Source organism: Protopterus annectens, chromosome 5.part1 (assembly GCF_019279795.1).
Source record: "Protopterus annectens isolate FY-2018-M chromosome 5.part1, PAN1.0, whole genome shotgun sequence".
Classification (NCBI taxonomy): Eukaryota; Metazoa; Chordata; order Ceratodontiformes; family Protopteridae; genus Protopterus; species Protopterus annectens.
This window is the reverse complement of record NC_056736.1, coordinates 570,099,395-570,117,564: the sequence shown is the minus strand read 5'-3', so window position 1 is coordinate 570,117,564 and position 18,170 is coordinate 570,099,395. Positions and strand designations below refer to the sequence as shown.

The following is an 18,170-nucleotide window of genomic DNA, read 5'->3' as shown; positions in this document are numbered from 1 at the left end:
GATACCCACACCTCCAGGTTGGTGGCACAGCACGAAGCATCAGAGACTATCCATGTGCAACTAACAGTGGGTAAAACTGCCTTCCAGTTTATAGCCTGCTACAGACCACCCTCCCAAACCCAGGAACCCCACTCGGCCTTCCTGAGAACACTGGAAGATATGAAGGTCTCTCCAGACACCATTATATTGGGCGACTTCAACTACCCAAACATAGACTGGGAGCATTACTCTAGCTCCAACACCCTAGCCCAAAGGTTCCTAGAATGTATAAACTCAAATGCTATGGAACAACTTGTTACCACTCCCACAAGAGGGGAAAACATACTGGACCTGATCATCACCAACATGGGGACTCTATCCTCCAGACCAGAAGTGTATCCCTCACTGGTAAGATCAGACCATAAACTAATCTCACTGGATATTCACATCCCGACCCCACTCCCTGCCCAGAAAACCACAGTGAAAAACTTCTCTAAAGCAAATTTCACACTCCTCAAAACCAAGGTGGAATCCTTCAAAGTCCCCGAGCCTGTGGAAAATACGGCCCAGACCGCAGAATCCTTTATAAACGCATTCTATGAACACCTTCAGGAATGCATGGATCATGCAATCCCAAACAAAACCAAGACCCAATCCTCCAAAGGCAGACGTCCTGTCTGGTGGACCCCAGCCATAAACAAACTATACAATAGAAGGAGGAAGCTACTACATGATAGAGCAAAATCCCAAAAAGGGAAGGCATCTCTGATCAGTATTAGCAAAAACTACGGGCACTCATAAAATTGTCTAAGGCCAGCTTCGAGAGAAAAATTGCACAGGACACTAAGGATAATCACAAGGCTTTCTTTAGTTATGTTAGGAACCTGGGTGGGAATTCCCAGATATGCTCAGAATTAGTCCAAAATGACAAAAAATACATTGAACCCACAGACATTGCCAACATCCTAGCTGACAGGTTCAGTGCAAACTTCTCCCCACCAAAAGGGCAAATATCTATCCCAGCAGAGTGCTGCCCCCCTGACATCTCAGATGTTCAGGTAAGAGCTGCCCTCTCCAAAGCAAAAAACACAGCATCAATGGGACCAGACGGTGTCCCGGGCTGCGTCCTACATGAACTCCAAGAAGAGCTAAACCCAAACATAAAACTACTGTTCAGTCTCAGCTTTACTACAGGATATGTACTCAAAGAGTGGCGTACAGCAACAGTGGTCCCTCTCCGCAAAGGTGGTGCCTCAACGGATCCTGGAAACTATCGCCCCATAAGCCTGACTAGCTTGATCTGAAAAGCTATGGAAAGGATCATCATGGACCTCATACATAAAGATATTAGGGACCTACAGACACTGGATCCTACCCAGTTCGGCTTTGTTAAGGGCAGATCCTGCCTCTTAAACCTGGTTGATTTCTTTGAAACAGTCACTAAGGCCATTGACGAGGGGAAGGTGGTCCACATAGCCTACCTGGACCTCGCAAAAGCCTTCGATAGAATACCCCACTCGGGCATTATAGATAAGCTCACCAGCTTAAATATAAACCCCTATGTCACTAGATGGGTTGCAAACTGGCTCAAGGACAGAACCCACATGGTTAGAATTGCTGGAGCCATGTCAGACTCCAAACCAGTTACAAGTGGCGTCCCATAAGGCTCAGTCCTGGGACCTCTCTTGTTCGGTATATATTTCTCGGAGATACAGGCCAACACAGAAGGACTGTGGCTGACCAAGTTCGCAGATGACTGCAAACTGGGCGCCATAATCGACTCTCCAGCTGACACAAGCATCCTACAAAAGGGCCTCATAGAAACAGACAACTGGTGCCAGAGCCATGGCCTCAAGCTAAACGCCAAAAAGTGTATAGTCATCCCCTTTGGCAAAAACAAAGTGCCCACAAATTACCACATAGGTGGTAATCCATTAAGTAGAGAAGAAGTAATTAGGGACCTGGGGACCCAAGTTGATAGCAATCTCTCATTTGACAACCACGTGGCCAAAGTGGTTAGAAAAACATTTTATATAGCCCACCTAATCATGAAGGGATTCATATCTAGATCGGGGACGTCATCGTGCCTCTTTACTCATCCCTCATCAGGCCCATAATTGAGTACAATGCCCCTTTGGGATGTACCTTACCAGACACCTGCAGCAACTGGAAAGACCCCAAAAGTACCTCACCAAGAGGATCAAAGGGCTCAAACAGATGCCATATGCTGCCCGGTTAAAGAAACTCCAGCTCTACTCAGTGGCATACCGCCTGCTCAGAGGCGATCTGTGCCTGACGTATAAAGCCATGTCCAACCTGGAATTAATGGACATGCTGCACCTCAGAAAATCCAAATCCCATCGAGCCACGCTCGAGACTTGAACCTCAGCACTGAAATAAATAGGACATGCTGGAGGGACAGATTCATAACCCTGAGGCTCCCTTCACTCTGGAATAAAATCCCAGTCCAGGTTAGGCAGAGTCCCTCATTGACTCTCTTCAAAAGGAATCTTGATGAGTGAATGGGAGATCTGTGTCACTGTTAGACAGAGGCACAGTATACTAACCTCGTAAAAGGGCATAGCAAAATTAATTTAAAATGGGTGGTGAAAGCCAAACGCACTCTGGCTAGGCTTATAAATGCCCTAGGGCAGATAGCCTAGTACGAACCTATTAAATGTGACCACTAACAGGCAGTTAGACTAATCAAAAGAATCATTTTCATGATATCTCTTAGAAAAAGTTAATAGTATAAGTGGAAGAATGGATCTGTTCTCCAGTGAACTTGATTTTTTTCTTGGTAAAAATTACATAAACTTTTTTATTCAGTATAAGTAGTATTGTAGAGAAGAATAAAACACTGATTTAGGGAAATTTACGGACTGTTGAAACCAGTGTACACATATCACTCATTATTTTTCCCATCTTCATTTCCTCTCTATAATTTTTAGATCCCACCAATGCTTACCTAGTGTAATTTCAACAATCACACCAGGTGCCAAAACAGTATTATATACACCTTTTAATATGCTTTATACGTTTGGATATCAGTTACGTTTAGATCATGGTTTACTATTTCGTCAAAACTGCTGCTAGCATGATTACTAAAATAAATGGAACATTTACTTATTGAAATAGGGAGACTTTCATTGGGTTTTTGCCTCTTCCGATGGCGGCAACCATACAACACAACCAACACATCTTTAGCATAAACATAAATTATGTAGTACGTGGTTGCTATGAGAAACTCCAATGAAGGCGTCCTTCTACTATCTATTCACTTTACCACAATGGTCCCTCTGTTACGGAAAAACACCAAAAGTGCGAAGCTACCGGATGGTTTATCTGCAGTACTTCGATTACCTCAGCCATTTCCTGTCCCGACATAGCAACGAAAAAGGCGTTCTTCCGATTCGTGTGGCAACAAAGTAAGGAGTGAGACATGGCAGTTAAGCTATACAGTTTTGCTTTACCGTTGCTGTAGTGCATGTAGTCTTTGGTTTAATTTTCATGCACAACTGTCTGAAAACACGTTAACTGTTTCGGTAAGTAGTGAAACAATTATGTTTGAGCCAACTAAATAAATAATCCGTTTTAGTGAATAAAGCAGATTACTATGGACTAGTTAAATAATGTCTTATTTTTATGAGGCGAAAAAGTAATGGGCATTGCCTAGAACGTTTTGCAGCAAAGTGCTGGTTTATGTTAAAAATGCAACCAACTAAAAATGTGATTAAATACTGTCTCGAGGTATAGTGCTAAGACAGTCATTGTTGACAGTAATTTTATTTTAGGTTTTGAGGCAATTTCTGTACAAAGGTTTAATCACATATAGATCTACCAGAGCTTTCTTTCTTGGTGAACTTTGTGCCACTTATGGTAAAAGTCGATTGCTTAAAAAATGATGGGCGTAATTTGTTTTGCTTTTCCCGAGGTGCCACTTTTATTATTTGTTTGGTATCCGTAAACAGGTTTATGCACTTTTTTAGGCACATGAATAAAAAATCGTATTGCTTTTTCTTTATGTTGATAAAGAAGTAAATAGCTTTTTCTTGTCGATTGCAAATATACATTTAATTTTGACAGTCTGTTGTATAAATATACTTTTTAAAATGTACACCCGATGCCTGCGATTTGTGATATGAGTGAGGGAGAGCTATGATCAACTCTTTCCAAACTCTGAAGATGTTATTGTAAGATCTGACTGATAATTGTAAATCATTTGAACTGCCTTACTTTTTCATTTATACAAAGGCACTAATTAAGGCATGTTTAGCGATATTGTGCTTGGTCTTGGTGTGCTTAGTTTGAACAGTTCTAATGTACATACAGATTGTTTGTTTGTTTTCTTTCTCATTTGATATTAGTCATTGTAGCTGTTCTGTTAATGTCAGTGGAGGATAATGATGCGACTAGTTTTTTAATATACTAGGGTGTTAGTCGGATAGATAAATGTAAAAATCCCAATATTCTATGGTAAACTGCATTACAACCCGGAAGAAAAGCTGCCACTTCTGTCATATGAGAATCCACACTTTTCTGCATTTGTTAGAACAAACAGTATTTCACCACTGAAGCAACTCCAGCCTAAGCATACATACTATACTGGATCTGCACATTACAGTAGATTAACATTTTTACCCAGATAAATAATTGCAGACAAGTGTAGGAAGGGAGGTAATACAACTGTAATATCTTTAAATCTGTTGTATAAGATGAATTACCATCACTCATTAAGGGTACTTGCAGAGAATATCATTTATGTACTTGGATTTAGAACTCTGCTTAGTATATAAAAGTCAGTGCTATATCTGAATGTGCCATCCTTTGGCTGAGATGGTAAACTGTGGTCCCATCTGCTTGAGTTATTGGTAGCTGAAGTAAACATAAAAAAAGAGTAGGGGCATGGGGCAGCTCCATGATGCCCTTTCTACATTTCTCCTAGTAGTATAAATACCACAACGAGTCTCCCGTGAAAATATGATACTTGCTTAGTGGGACTAACTCATTCAACAAAAATAATAATTTAAATATCACCTTGCATCTAGTCTCATAGTGACCACAGAAACCAGGTTGCTTTTGTGTTTATCATTTGTGATACCATTTATTTATTCAGTTGGTGCAAATTAGAAAATACAATTAGTTGGGAAACAAGAAACAGTGGTAGTAAATAAACTGCATATTTTTGTGAAAACAAGAAACAGTGGTAGTAAATAAACTGCATATTTTTGTGAAAATGTAGTATGGTGCTGGATAAAGTGCAAATTGTGGGAAAGATGTATAAGAAAATAAATAGAGTACAACTGAATCCTGCACCCTCTCAACAACTTTTGAAAGTGAAATAGATTTGAGAGATTTTTATAGTTTTTCTGTATGTACATTAGATTTAATAATGGCTTTCAGAAGAACAGAAGTGTAATAACAACAGAGCATAGTTTGAAGGTTAAGAACATGGTTCTAGGCAATATGAGGAAATTCCCCCTCTCACTTCCACACACACAAGACATTTATTAAACAAATAAAAATGTTTTCCTCTAGCACTGACATTTTAGAATCAATGGGACAGACTAGAGCAATTTTCATGCTGTGTAAAAGGAAGCTAGGCTTTTGGTTGCATAGGATCAACATCTGAACTAGTGGTTAGAAAATTAGCTCTTTTAGCTGCTATACAATTATGCATTCGTGTTTTTCTTTCATTGTCTAAAACCTGTGTTCATACTGTTATTATGGATCTGTAAAACACTATTTTTGCTTTGTACTTGTTTCATTTTAAACTTTCTGCACTTTTTTGAGTTGTGGGGCCAGTAGGTAGGCCTAGCTGATTCTGTCTCAGAGCAAATATAATGTGCAAGTTCATACCACTGCCACCATAAAATGATGTTTTTTTTAAGCTAGTAATGCCATAAACAACTTCATATTAGCATGGTATGTTTTGTTGTTTACTTCAAAACACATAATTAAAGCAGTTTGGTACATTTTCATTGCCTAAAATAAAGGTAGTTGAGAATCATTTTGGGGTTGGCATGAAGTTAAATGTAATTACTTCTGTTTGATACATATGTGATGCTACTGGGATTGGGAAGTAAACTTGTTTGATATGAGCTTAAGACTTAAGTAATACTCTGGACTTACTGATTTATGCTTCAAAATATACCAAAAAAATTGTTATAGCAAGATTCACACTAAAGAACCTTATAGCAAGCTTTTTATAATGATGTTAATTCATATGAATCTTGTTATCAACAGATAATGTGCTGCAGGCAGCAGCCAAAAAAACTGCATCAGAAACCCACAGGCAGATTTGTAAGCTGTAACACACTTTACACTGTCACACAAACTGCAAAAGCATGGCAGAGCAAAGTATCAAAATATTTTTAAAGCTCTTGGCTCACAAGAGGTGCTGTTTGAGGTGTATTTTGCCTCTTGCTGCTATTTGTTTGGAAATGCAGACTGTGTGACAGCTTTTAAAGCTGTCAGTCAGACATTTTGTGTGCCTTCTTTTTTAACTTTTACATCATGGCAACCGTCACTCCAAATGTGTTAGAAAAAATAATGATGGGGGTCACTTTTATAATCATTTAAAATGTGTTTTCCAAATGGATTAAATAAAGTCACCTCTTGAGTCTCTCTCTGATGGGGAATTTCTTGAATCCGTCTCTGAGAGTGAATTTCTTGAATCCATTGCTTGAATATGTTAACAACTTGGTGTACAAATGAGTATGAAGCAACATATTTTAAAGCAACAATAGTTATTCAGGGAAACTATCTTTTTTTCATAAATTCTAAAGATGCTATATAGAGTAAGAACTGCAAATAGTACTGTAGCATTTCATACAAGATGCAGATTTAACTGTAGAGTAAAGCTTTTGAGTAACCATCTGATGTCTTTTTGATCACTCTATGTGTGGAATGACTATTGACAAAGGTACATTACATAATATGCCAGAAGGATAGTTTTGTCATTGGGTTACAGATCTATTAGTGTTTGTTATCAAGTGTGGGAGAGATGTAGAAATGATGAAAGAAAGGATTGACAAAAAGCAGGAACTGAAGAATCAATTAATTTTTAGGAGGGAAAAGGTGTCAACCAACAATGCATACCTCACAGATGTTAACTTTAAAATATTCCGGTTTTGAGAAGAGCAAAGATGTATGTTGTATGTATGAGACTGCAGCTATTTGAAAATATAGCCTTTTTTAAATGTAACCAGTGATGAGTTGTAGGATATACTGACTAGGCTAACAATTGTGGTAGGGGCAGGTCATCCACCTGCATTGCCAACACCCATAATTTGGTCACAGGCTTGAGTAGGGTTGGTGAGATGGGGAGAGTAGGAAAAGTGAATGTGCCTGGCCTCTTCTAGGGCAGTAGAGGTGGGATTAATATAGTTCCTGATGTGACCTAGCCTGATAACTGTGGTGGATGCAGTGGTAGGAATCCTGGCGAGAGGTCTGTGGAGAGCAGCTGTTGGTGAGAGATGATCACAAGTGTGTTGTGTGTCATATGGGTATTTGTCAGGATAGTGAGTAAACAATGCATACATTGATGATGATGATGATGTGTGACTAGCCTCCATAAAGTCTTAATACATGATATGCTGTTTTCTGCAGCTTGGTTGTTAGTATTTAAATGTATACCTTGTATATACCTTGTATATTACAAACATTTTGCTTTTTAGCAGCATGTGTGTATATTATATTGTATTGTGTGTATGTATACATTATATTGTATATTATTGTGTGATAACTGATATAAGCGTGCATTACGTTGATCATTTTAAATTAAAATTACAACACCTGGCTCTGGAGTAGATGGATAAAGCCCTGACTACACCCCAGATGACTCTAATTTGATTATAGAGTCTGGTGCTGGAGTAGTCCAGCAAAGGAGGTTAGGAGTGAGTAATCAATGTTGGGTCACCTATTTGAGGGGGGGGGGTGGTGGTTCCAGTCACGTGATCTTCACCATACAGTGAAGCCTGCAGGCAATTTATATAGCTGTTGTCCATGGACATCTTGGTCCAGTCAAGCCAGTTATGGTATCTGTATGTTGAATGTGTGTGAACCATGCACATGATGGTGAGGGCTTAGCTGAGCTTTCTGAGGTTCAAGATTGTTTGTCAGCCACAGTGGCCATAATGGCCACATTTGGCACTTAATCAGAAAAATCCATAATGACTGCCAGAATGACAGCTGTGTGATTTGCTTTTGTCTGTCAGGGAACTAATGGGTCAGGAAAAGTTCTTACCATAAGTGAAAAAAATGAGCCAATAGATTGTAGGGAGCTGATAGTGGGCAAACAGTGGGGAAACAAAAACATAAAATAAATTTACTATTATTACCATGCATGCAATTGGCTTTTCACATCAAATACATTTTTTGTATTTATTCGACATGCATTTTAACAAATGCAGGTTTTCTATCCTTAGCATCAATATGTTTTGAATAGTCTGTATTCTGTTTGGTTAGTTCAGTAGCTTTTATATTTAGAGTATTTAGTAGGGCTGCTCTCTTTGGATATCTTATCTTCCTTTTGGGACACTGCAAACAAAGTTAAAAAAGCATATATATAACAGAGAAGTTATTCACATAAACTAAGCCAATGATGTAATACCAAGGTATTGCAGTATAAAAGGACAATATTTAGTTAAGAACAGTAAACTTACCTAGTGCTTTAACATAACATCTTGAGAAGAATTTTGGAAATTTATTGCTGCATTATGGCTTTACTTAGAGATGCATTTTCAGAAGCCTATCTTTGTAACTCTCTTAATTTTTGCAATTCTCACAGTCTTATCTTTCTAAAACCACACCGTTTGCAACACTGGTTTCAGTTCTTTCTTGAACTTTGGTGTATTTGTCTTGTACATGCAAGTATCTATGATCCTTCTTTCTTGTTTAAAAAAAAACTTTAGTAAATTATCACTTATGACATAAGCAGTCATTACATAGATGAAAACAAACCACATTGACATATTTTCAGTTGTAAATATTAAACATCAGTTATAATCAGTCATTGTCAGACAACATTACAAAACATGTTCAATTCCTGTTTTCCCGTAAATTTCATTCCATCTCCATGCATGTATTGTTCCCACAATTTCCATTTTTTCTATGTAATTTGCTCCTACCCTTTTCTAAAAATTCCACTTTCAGTTTTATCTCTGTTACTATATTAACTTATTCTAGTACAGTTGGTTTAGACTTTGATGCCCATTTTCTAGTAATTGCGTTTTTGTTAGCCACCAGAATTAAACTCGGCAAGGCCTTATGTCTAGGCAATTCAGATGCTGTATCCTATCTCAAAAAATAATTTCCTTAGTTACACCTGTTTGCTCACCCAGTATTTTTGTTACAGTAGTCTGCCAGCTCATTACACTCTCAAAAAATATGGTCCTAATTGCCTCTTTCTTCCCTATCACACCTCCAGTATTTGAAACCTACTTGAGGAAAAATTCTTTTGGAATCTGCTTAAGGCATAGAAATACTTATGCAAACACTTCAAGCAAAGATCCTAAATCTTCTAGAGTTTGTTGCATAGTTGGGAGCCATATATAACCCCCTATTGTTTATTTGTGAATCTTTTATCCATTCTCTCTTCTCAATCCTTTCTAACCTCATCTGATTGGTTCCTGTAGTTATCATTCAATATATGCCCTACTAATTATCTCTTTTTAACAGCAGTTTCTGTTCTAAATTCTACTAAAAACTCTTCCAGTGATGGTCTTTCACTTAGGATTCCCCTATTTCTTTCTCTTTGTCTTCCCCTTAAGGATTGAAGAGTACATGCAATCTCTAGCCTCCAGTCCAGATAAATTCTCAGCTTCTTCCCATTCTATTACCTTTCCCTCTGTAATGATTTGCTTCCAATACCTTAGTTCCTTTTCCAGTTTTCCCCAGTAAATTTCATCAACTTCTTGCCTCCTATTTTCTGCACCCCTCCTTGCAGTCATCCCTATCTGCAAATTCTCCTTTCTCCATCCCTGTGTTAGTGTAGTTCTTAGAGTACTTTCTGCTATTTCATGATTATAATCTATTTGGTTATTGTTGGTCTCCTTAAGGATCTGCATCTAAAATCCCAGTCTCTTGTTGTTGTTTCTTGAGCTTCCCCCTGTTTTATCATCATCCCTTTCCACTTTGAAATATGTATATGGGCCTTAACTGTGTAGCTCTGAAATACCCCTTCAAATCAGGTAATCCCAAACCACCTTGTTCTGTTGGAAGGATCAACGTATCCCACTGACTCTCTTGCCCTCTCAAATAAAACCCTTCAAGTTTCTCCTCTGGTTGATAAAAAAAAAAAAAAAAAAAAAAAAAAAAGCCTGACCTGTATATAAAACTAAAGGGACTAAAGATATTTTCACTGCTTGTGTCTTGCTATTCATATCCATAAAACAGAGCTTCCAGTTTCCCAGTTTTTGTATCGTCTTTTGTTTAGTCATTTCTCACATATCCTTAGCTGCCAAAACAAAATCCCTTTTAATCCATACTCCTAAATACTTAATTTTATCACTTCCCCATAAATATGGGTATTGCTGAACCAATTAATGTGTGGGTACATAGTTTACAGCTGTTACATTTGTTGTATCTTCATTAATTTTTGTTTCCTGAAAAGACTTGAAACTGTCTGAGTGTACCCAGCACTGAAATGTCCTTTTCTGTTTTTACCATGATTAAAATAATATCCTGTTAAAATTTTTTCTTGACTACCATACCAATTATATCCTTGAATTTCTGAGTCCTTTATTTTCTTTGCTAGTGGTTATAAATATAATGCAAATAACAAATGGAAAAGAGAACACCTCTGCCTGGTTCCTCTGCTCAAACAGAACTTAGAATTCCCTCCACTTAAATTTTCACCACCAATCCCTCCTATATCCTCCTAATCAGCCTTATAATTTTATCAGGGAATGAAAATGTTTCAGTTGCCCTACTCCTGCAATCCAGATTACTTTGTCATATGCTTTTTCTGCATCAAGGCCCATCAACAACTTCTGCATCAAGGTCCATCAACAACAGTAGTATTTTCTTACATTCTGCTTCCCTCTGGATCATCATGTTTGCCTCCCCTCCACAAAACCACATTGATCCATATCTGTCAATTTTGGCATTACCTTTACCATTCTGTTAGCCATTATAGACATAAAACACTTTATAATCATGGTTTAGAATAAAAATGGGCCTGTATGAAGCTGGAACTGATGGGTCTTTACCATCTTTAGGTATTACAGTCACCACTGCTTTCTTCCAGGATTTTTGTGCTTCTTTCTCCTCCTTTTAAAATACTGTTAATTTTTTTTATCACTTTTTTTCCTTCTTAGCTTCCAATCTTCCACAGAAATACCATCTGTTCATGGGAACTTTCTTGTGAATCGGTTATATATAACCATTTCTGTCTTATTTCTCCTGTCTTAACTCAGTATTTGAGCCTCATCTACCTCTAACTTTGCCATATTTAGTCTTTCCATAAACATTTCTATTTGTACTTTTTCTTGATTTCCACATTTCTCTGCTTTATACAGATTTTCATAAAATTTTTGAAAAATTTCCAATACCTCTACAGGATCTCTGCTTATTTTTCTTGTTATAGGCTCCCTAAGCTTGGCAAAACTCTTTCTATTTTCTGTTGCCTGAGCTGTTATGCTAAAATTTTTGGGCTCTGGTGTTATCAAAAAACTGTTGCTTAACAGCAGTATTTCTAAACTCATGCATATTATCGAGATAGTCCCTTATTTTCTGTTTAGCACTCTGCAGTTGTGCCTCTTCTTGTTTTGTGAGAGTCCTCTCTTTTTTGCAATACTTTAACATTTTGTCAGTCCCTTGAATAATTGTTGTTACAAGAAAAAGAGATGGTTAAGAAGTATTTTCACCCTATTTTTAAACTTCACTTTACTTTTATTCCACTCCCTAGCTATATTTTCAGAAGAAATATTTATCTTCTCTAATAACTCCCAAATATTTTCCACTACCCATTCCTTAAATTCCTCTCCTTTTAACAGATAGATGGGGAAGTGCCAGTGTCTCATTTTTGTTTCATTACCTTGGATTTTTTTATTTCAGTTATTATTGGCATGTGATCTGAAATAGTTATTGGATGCTTATCAACACTTTCAATTAAAAGCATGTGTTCCTGTGAAATATAATTTCTTTTTAACCTAGCCCAGTATTTGTACCTTGGAGAATAATATGTAAATTCTCTCCAAACTCCTCCTACTGAATTCACATCTTCCATACCAAATATTTTCATAAATTTCTTCAAAAATCTATCCTATGTTGTGAAATTTTCCCTTTTAGGCCCCCCAGATACATTCTCACTGTTGCAGATCAAATTCTATTCCCCAACTGTAAGTAATATTATAAGCTGATTTATTTCTCCCAGAATTTACTTAAGCTCCATTGTAGCAGTTTTAGGTGGAATATAAATACATGCCAGCATAATCATCCTCCCTTACCAGTAGTCCCCTATTACTACAAATCAACCATTATTCTATTTTTTTTCCTGTTCTGTCCCTGTTGGAGCTCCTGTCACAATTAATATAAGTATTCCTGTTTTCTTTGTCTCAGATATTTAGCTAAATACCCATCCTGAAATCCTTTCTTCATCAAATTCACATGCTGCGTTATTTCCAAATGTGTCTCCTGTAACATAGCTATTTGCACTCCGCATTTCTTAATAGTTCATGTCTATGAGACCATTCACATTGAAAGATAATATGGAAAGTGCATTATGATAAGAAGTTATTATTCCCAGCTATGTATAACAGTTTTTTCTTAGTTTCAGCTTTTGTACTACATGTATACACTAATGTTTGGCAGGCTGCTCTTTCATACAGTTGTTTCTTGACATATCCATTTGAACCTATGTTATATTTGCAAAGTATTTTGTTTTAATGAAAACCATAAAAAAACGCACCTTCAGAATACCCCCAAAGTCTATTATCTTAATAGTAACCCACAACTACATACATCTTCAGATAATTATGTTTAACCCTCCTAATAGGAACAATTCTCCTAGATTGACAGCCACACTCACAGGTTTGAGTTAACCTATAATGAAGGATATCCATGCTAGTATGTACAATACAGCTTGTGTTTCTACTTCCACTATGTGCTGTCTGTATTTGTCTCATGTTTATTCCTCTCCCAAATGAAGGAAATAACTTGAACACTTTCATAAAAAAACATGATCTCCTAGCCATTGAAAGAAAGAAGTATTTTGTTTTTATTGCTCCCTTATTAGATTGTGAGAACCAGATACACAGTTGTATTCCACTACACTTATTGCACTGTAAACATTTATGTGCTAGAGGGAAACACTGTTCCATATTCATTGTATTTGGTGTTCTTTGATTTATTTGATTCATCTTCAAGAAAACGGCCTTAATCCAGCCATTTCCCTATACAAAATAAGAAAAGTCATGTCAGTTTTACTTGTATCGTGCTCTTTTGTCCAGGCTTCCTTCTCTTTTTACATTGCAGTGGCTACATTTCTTAAAACTGAATAACGTGAAAGAGGGAAAAAAAATAGGGGCACGTGTTTACTTTAGTATTCTTATTACACACAACATTAACTGAAACAGCTCTACTTTATAGCATGCAGTATATGCAATATGTTATAAAAATACCATTCAGAACAAAATTTTGTTTTACTTACGGTTAACTCTTTTCTTACTCTTCCCCTCTCCTAATCTTCTTTAAAACATTAATGACATGAATTAGGGCATATGCTTTGGAGTCCCTCACAAGTTTAAAAAAAAAAATCAAAGTCCAATATTTCCATATTTTCTTACATCATGCTTCACAATTAATCAATTAATTAATTAATGCTTTGCAATCCCATATTTATTTATCAATTTCCGAGTTACTGGTTTTCTTCCTGTTGATCTCCATCTTCCAAATCCAGTCAGTGGTTCACTTCCAACATATTCCTGGTTTTCTAGACAACTGTTGTGCTTTTTTATGTCTCTCGAGCATTTTCCTTTGGAACATTGGATAAAGGTTTCACTTGCATAGTATCAATGGGCATTATTATCAGAAGATTAAGAAACAGAATCCCCTTCTGTTTGATAACTCACTTTTTGTTGGATGAACGTTTGTATTTCCTCCTTAGTATGTTCTGCATCAAAGAATGATTTTGACCCTCCAAGAAAAAATATTTAAAAAATAGCTGGATACACAGCATGAATCTCACACCTGCTTTTTGACATAGCCTGAGTGCTGGAATAAATTTACTTCTTTTCTGCCTGGTGTACAGTCTGTAATCATTTTCCACAAACACTCAACTGTCTCCCACTTTTAGTTCTTTGTCCATTTGCCACAGCATGAATCTCACACCTGCTTTTTGACATAGCCTGAGTGCTGGAATAAATTTACTTCTTTTCTGCCTGGTGTACAGTCTGTAATCATTTTCCACAAACACTCAACTGTTTCCCACTTTTAGTTCTTTGTCCATTTGCCACAGTGTTGTCAGAATCAGCTGTTTCTGCTGGCAGGATTGCATCTTTACTATTAAAGGTCTGGGTTGCTTTCTTATGGCTAGGTTTGGAACATACACAGTGTAACAACTCTTGCCGTGGAATACCAGTCCAGTTGCTCATTTGTGCTTTCATAAAATTAATGCAATCTGTTCCTTCCAGTTTCTCTGGTACAGCAGAAAATATCTGGTTTTCGTTATGTGCTCTGTCCTGTAATTTTACCATTTTTGGAACATCTCTTCTTGAGCAGACTCTTACTCAGCCATCCTTTTCTTCATGTCCTACTCTGATTTTTGCAGTTTTATCAGCTCATCTGAATATCGGTTTAAAGCTTCCATTTTTCCAGCCTTTTATTTGGGTTGATATACTCCTTCAATGCTTTATTTATTTTAATAAGCTCTGAGCACATTTGACTTATGACATCCAGTAATCTTGAGGAAAAATGTCTTGCACCAAAGCTGGAGCTTGAACTGCTTTTTCCTGAACAGCTGCAAGATTCTTTCCAGTTCTCCTCACCTTTTGTGATTGGTTTTCTTTCTGGTTCTCTGAATTTCTTTTTGCTGGCATCTAGGCAGTGCAGTTACTAGCTAGTCACTGAGAATTATTCAAAAAAAGACAAATTCACTGGCTCTCTTTCTATGTTTCTATTTTCACACTGGGAGAGCTGAAATGAAGCTGTTACTTGGTGTGTAGCCATCTTGGAAGTCTGAGTATCTGTGATCCTTCTATACAGTTTTCCATTTTTCCATGAACTTCACAGCATCTTGGGTCAATTGCTTGAATAGCGACAGCTGTTTCATCTTCAGGCTGAAAACTTTCCATTTTTTCTTTATATCTTTTATTTTATTTTCATTTTGAAAATCTGACAAATTTTTTGTCACGGTAGTATTTCTGACTGTTGAATTGTCTGTAGTATTTCTTTTACTTTGTACTAATTTTCAAACATCAGCATTGTAGTTGAAGTAGGAAATTTTGGTTTTCAATCTTTTGCCATTGACAGTTGAGCTGATAAGAGTCAGAATCCTTATACTGAAATATTGTTATGTTCCATAACTGTGAACTAGCAAGCTTAATAGCTGTTGCTGTAAATCATGTTTAGTGGTTGAATAGTTCTCTCCACTTATCCTTGTTTATCTCACCTGAAAGGACTTTTCTTGATATGTTTGAACTCACATTCATGCACAGATCTTCAGCATTCCTGACTTTGGGTAATAGAGTATTATCAGATAAGGCATCATCATATATTTACTGCCTCAGGAATATGAACGTTAATTCACTAATCACATTTCCTCTAGTTATGGGTACTTGGAATAGTTTTATAGGCTGCATGAATTCAAAGAAAACAAATAATTGCCCCTTCTACTCCACCGATGACTTGGTACTAGGAATTATAGCATTTTGTCTTTTGAATTGTTATGTTATGTACTACACATAGCACAATTCTGCACTTTTTTGTTCTATATGAGTCCCATCCAGAGCATTATATCTCTTGCCATTTTTCACACTTTACTATTTCCTGATTTGAATTGTGTATCTTCTAAATAATTTGCTTTCTCGAAAAAATGCCTTTTCATTTGATTGGGCATCTGTCTTTTCAACTACTACTATCCACCTCTCCCCTTGAAGTAACCACTTCCAAGAGAAGAACAGTATCTTTCCTCTTCTGTTCAGCTTTTGGCTTATTACTACCAGCCAACATCCCCTCTGAGTTAGCAGCCACATCACCAGCCCCGGTGAAGGTGTAGGCCCTGACTGTGTCTTACTCTTACTAACATCATCACATGGTACCCCTTACCTGGCTCATGTAATTGCAAGTTTACAAAGTACTACATTGTCAAAGTTATGTCCTGTTAGGAAATGTGTAAGGATATCCTCAAATGTAAACATCTGCTTGTTCCCTCACACCCTTCTCAGTCCTGATTAAACTCTGGTCTGGCCAAAGGTACCTGAAAAGGTGTCCTTCCAAGGCCCTAGCTGGAATGGACTAGCCAAGCAAGTAGTGCTCCTTTTTTGAGTACTGCAGGTTATGGTTATGAAATTAGGCTGGAAATTCTTTACTTCAGAATTCCTAACTGATACCTTGGCTTTATGCCTTCAACAGATACAGTACAACAAACACAGCCACTTTTAAATACATATCAAAACCCTTAACTGGAATGGACTAGCCAAACAAGTAGTGCTCCTTTTTTGAGTACTGCAGGTTATGGTTATGAAATTAGGCTGGAAATTCTTTACTTCAGAATTCCTAACTGATACCTTGGCTTTATGCCTTCAACAGATACAGTACAACAAACACAGCCACTTTTAAATACATATCAAAACCCTTAACAGCCAATTCATTTAATTTAAATAAATCAATCTAGATTATAAAGAAATGTGGTATTGTTGCTTTAAATTTTATATAAATGTATACATATCCTGAAATAATCATAACCATTACACAAAGCGTATTTGAAATACTTTTAAATAAATATTAAATAACATTTATTTATATAACTTCATTTACCTAGCTTTATTTGCCCAAACTACTTTTCAAATAAAAAAAAGAGTGACAATTGAATCTACCCTTACACACACATTTTTTACCATTAATAAAACTCCCTGAAATATTTTTTACATGAATACAAACTTTACAGTGTCCACTCATGTGGTGTAGTTTATGCGATAGGATGTGGTTGCACGGATATCGGGTGGTACATTAGGCAAACTAAGAGGGCCATTAAAGTAAGGATCATAGAACATTTGAAAGATATTCGGAATAGGAACATGAAAAGTCCAGTTGCAGAACATTTTGTTAATGTGCATGAGGGTAATGTGTCTGGTTTCTTCTTCTCTGTTCTTGCTCAACCTTTATTTTATAAAGGGGAGACACAGTTAGGAAATTATTGAAACTAGAAAGCAAGTTCATTTTAAACTATAGAACATTGTCACCTAGGGGTCTCAATTTGGAGGTCAGTTTAGTGTATTAGGTAAGCCTTTTTTATCTGAAAAGTAGTTTGGGCAAATAAAGCTAGGTAAATGAAGTTATATAAATAAATGTTATTTAAAAGTATTTAAAATATGCTTTATGTAATGGTTATGGTTGTTTCAGGATATGTATAAAATTGTATGCATGTATGATAACATGTATGATATATATATATATATAAAAGAAAAATATATATATATATAAAAGAAAAATAAATATATATATATAAGAAATGTGGCACTGTTGCTTTAAAGTAATCTAGATTAATTTAATTAAATTAAATTAATTGACTGTTAAGGGTTAAAGGTACCAGTTATGAATTGTGAAGTAAAGAATTTCCAGCCTATTTTCTGCTCCAGTGGTGTTTTTTAGTAAACAGTGGTTATGCCTGAGGCTGTGAACCTCTTAATAATGGCTTCTTTCCATTTCTACAAGGATAGGGATGCAGACTTTTGTGGTGGTTTGACACCACTGTAGTCTCCGGATAACCCACCACTGTTGTGGTGCTCATCCTGCTTGTTGCATGTTGAAACTTTTATCAGCCTTGCCTTTGTACTGTTGTATTAACTTACCTGTCTATGAAATATTTGCCGATGTTTTGCAATACATTCCCTTAGACTGTCATCTGCCTTTGTTCTGTGCTCTCTGAAAATTTCCTGTTCACTTCAGGAGTCTGTTTAAAATGTCCAATTAAACCTTCATTAATTTTAGTAAAATTTAAGCAACTAACATGACTAAGTTTGGAAACT

At 36.6% G+C, this 18,170-nt stretch overlaps 1 protein-coding gene across 1 annotated transcript in view; it reads left to right on the top strand.

The window, feature by feature from the left end:
• The first annotated feature begins 3,160 nt into the window (after positions 1-3,160).
• IFT88 (intraflagellar transport 88) overlaps positions 3,161-18,170 on the top strand; it is a 1,839,004-nt gene continuing 1,823,994 nt past the window's right edge. Inside the window, exon 1 of the mRNA XM_044073191.1 lies at positions 3,161-3,524. The gene's annotated coding sequence lies outside the window, so the exon portion shown is untranslated. The remainder of the gene's footprint in view (positions 3,525-18,170) is intronic.